This window comes from Mobula birostris, chromosome 13 (genome assembly GCF_030028105.1).
Source record: "Mobula birostris isolate sMobBir1 chromosome 13, sMobBir1.hap1, whole genome shotgun sequence".
NCBI lineage: Eukaryota > Metazoa > Chordata > Chondrichthyes > Myliobatiformes > Myliobatidae > Mobula > Mobula birostris.
The window spans coordinates 99425194-99428960 of NC_092382.1; positions in this window are offsets into that span (position 1 = coordinate 99425194).

Below are 3767 nucleotides of genomic sequence, written 5' to 3' on the forward strand. Positions count from 1 at the left end.
AAGAACTATGCAGGGCTACAACCCGGCACTGACTGTGGGAGGCGGTGGTTGGGAGACGTGTACTCTCTGTCCTATGTCCAACAAACAAGAAACGCCGGTGGGACTCAGCAGGCCAGGCAGCATCTATGGAGCGGAATAAGAAGTCGATGTTACCGAGACAATACGTCAGAACTGCAAGGGGTGGTAGGTTCAGAACAAAATATTTGGAGGCAAATCTTTTTTGAAAAAGTACGGATTGAGATATAGCGGGTAAAGGGAGAAACACGGAGGGAGTGATATGGAGAGAGAGCGAGACTGTTGGGTGGTCAAATTGGAACGGAAGCAACGCATCCCTCGTAGGCTTATAGAAGGGGCGTGTCTGATCGCTACTTCCGCAAATCCACCTACGTCACTGGGATAAGTAACAAGCGGGGATGAAGTGAATGGATTCGTCTCTGATGCACGCAGCGCTTTTATCGCTGAGAGAATAAACCCGCCAAGGAAGATCTTTCTATTTCTGCAGTTCATCCTCGCCTTCCGTTGTGAGTAAGCTTGACAATAATTATTATTTTTATTTCTTTGCTTCTCTCTTTCTTTCTGATTCCCTTCACTTGCTCTACCATCTAGTCGGCTCGGAATCTGTCTCTATTTAATTATGAGCCCCCGCGTCCTCACACGATCTTTCCTCAGGCGCCGCTTCTAATTTCCGTCCTCCTCTCGATCTCTCCCCCACTTCAGTTCCCTTTCATTTCCTCAATGTACCCTCTTTCTCAACCTCCCTATTGACCCGGGGTCCCCCTGTTCAATCACAGCATTTTGCCACCCAGGTCTCTTTTTCCCAGATGCGAGCTCGGTGGCGATCCAACAGACACCGACTGTCTCCGGAACTCCCGGCCAGAAGGTGACCCTGCATTGCACAGTACAGGGTAGTGACAGTGATGCTAACTGGTTGTATTGGTAACGACAATACCCGGGAACCGCAATTTTTTTTTTTTTTATTCAGTCACATTCCCAGTTTGTCAGCCGGCCAAGGAATTATGATTGATGTAGCCGTGTAGGGCAGGAAAAGCCGTTCGTTCGACGATGATGCGCCGGCTCTTCAACCTATCCCACGTTCAACCTTCTCTTTTAGATGGATACTCAGTCAAAATTTCAAACAAGCAATCGGGGCTAATTGTGCAGACAACTTTACAGATTGGCCAGCCGAGGTCTTCCAGCATTCTGCGTGCGTTACCTGCATTTCGTTTCCCAGACGCTCTCCTCTATTAAAAGAAAAACAGGTTGAAAATAAACCTCACACCAATTTAATATCCCCGCACACCCCCCCCCCCACACTTCCAGACAGTGATGTAGCCAGTCACTGATGTTTTCGAGTGTCATAGTTGACAGACCAAATTTCCTGACACTACTAATCAAATAAGAACGGTGTCTTACAATCTTAATAGCTGCATCAATAAGTTCCATCCAGGTTAGGTCCTCAGAGATATTGACAGCCAGGAACATGAAGTTGGTCACTCTCTCCATTCGCGCTCCCTCTATGAGACTGATTTCTGTCCTTACCCTTCCTGAAGTCCACGATCAGCTCTTTGGTCTTCCGGACGTTGAGTTCAAGACTGTTGCGGCGACACCACTCCACTAGATGTCGCTCGTGTGCGTCCACTCGTTACCACCTGAAATTCTGCCAACAATGGAATTATCGCCAGCAAATTTAAAGATGTTGTTTCAGCTCTGCCTGGTCGCACAGTCATGGCTGTAGACAGAGTAGAGCAGTGGGCTAAGCACACAGTCCTGTGAAGCGCCAATGTTATTTGTCAGCGAGGTGGTGATGTTATTTCTAATCCGCACAAATTGTGGTCGTCTGGATCCAGATGAGAGGGTGGAACAGAGGCCTAGTGTCCGTACCCTTTCGATCAGGACTGGAGGACTGATGGTTTTAAATGATAAGCTACAATCAATAAGCACCATCCTGACAGAGGCATCAAGGCCGAGCAGCACTCTGTTTCAACTGGAACTGAGACAAGCATCGGCCTCCCACACCGCCGTCTCCTTCTGCGCTTATTGTATAGCACAGAACCTGAATTAGCGAATTTCCCACCACAAACTAACTTCCAGCCAAACAGAGGGAATTTCTGCGGCCCTGCTGCACCACTAGGGGGCAGCACACGGACGGTGTCTGGCAGTTCTTGTGTGTCACGCAGCAGCAACACTCCGCTGGCTTTCCTCGGGTGCGCCATTTTGTGTCAGACATCACAAAAAGACTAGCATTCACTTAGGATAGAAAACGGCTTTTCATGGCAAATGCCGCTCAATCAAGGGCAGTTTACTCCAGGGAGACCTGCACGCAGCGCTATTGGCTTTGATATCCACCTCATTATGGACTTGCTCACCTGCACTGGGCTTTCCCTGTCGCTTTGAAAGTTTATTGAAGTGCCTTATTTCACAGCAATGGGTACTGTAGTGAGTCGATCTGCAGAACAGGTGTTTAACTCTAAAGCGATACACGTGGCCTCAATGTACCGTGTAATGAACTGATGTCTGCCAATAAGCTTGTCACAGTATGTTAAAGAGCCAATGGCGATTTCTTCCAGAAATGTTCCGAGTTGATAGAGCACGTTGCGTGCGTTGATATATTGATACTTAGGATATTGGCAAACATTTCATCTACCCCAGAACTGTTTGGTGCGATATACAACACTGCCATCGTAGACAGCAGCTTACCATCTGCCATTTTCTTGCCTGGTTTGCTGGAGGACCCTCTCACAATATGGGAAAACCACAGCAGACCGCAGAGAGAGATGAAAATATCAAGAGGACAACAACAGATTGCTGTAAATCCTGGCAACAGGCAGAAAATGCTGGGGAAATTCAACAATCCCGGCGGCATCTCTGGAAAAGAGCACAGTCGTCATTTCTGGCCGAGAAACACTTCGTCAGTGCCAGAGAAAGAAAAAGACAATGATGACGAGTAGATGAGGGGAGTGAGAGACAGAGTGATAGTGAAACTGGGAGCGGGACGCGTGATGGAAAGAGCTGGGAAGTTGATTGGTGACAAAGATACAAGGCTGAAGAAGGGGAATCTGATAGAAGAGGACAGAAGGCCATGGAAGAAAGAAAATGGGGGAGGAGGACCAGATGGAGGTGATGTGCAGGCAAGGAGAGACAGAAAGAGAAAAAAAGGCATGGGAGGTGTTCGAGGGATTAGCTGGAATTCGAGCAATCGATGTTCATGCCATCAGTTTGGAGGCTACCCAGACGGAATACAAAGTGTGTTGCTCCATCAGTGTGAATATATCGCGACAGTGGAAAGGGCCTTAGATTGATGTCGGAATTGGAATGGTCGCAACACTAGAGGTCGCTGGAAGAATCCGGATCTCACAGGCGTCAACCATTTTAATTCCAATACATGATTAATTGACAACTAAACGGAAAGATGGAAAATCAATTTGCAAAAGAAGACAATCTGAGCAATTTAAAACAGAGCAAAGAAGTAGAAGACGAATTAAAAAGTACAGAAAGGTTTACTAGTAAATGATTTGTAGAAATCGTGAAAGTGGGGCATAGGGTTTGACATAGTTCAGTGTGGAGGTGATTCGGGAGCCCGAACCTCCGTGGATAACTTCAGTATCCTCAGCACTGAAGAGGACATGCTGGCGGTTACATCCGCATTGTTATGAGATTATGGCGAAGGGCGAGAACTTTGGGCATGGAAGTGATACATGGGTCAATACACCATAAATAAATAAATTGAAGCTCTATTGTAGATGCATCCTTGGTTCCCCAGGATCTAA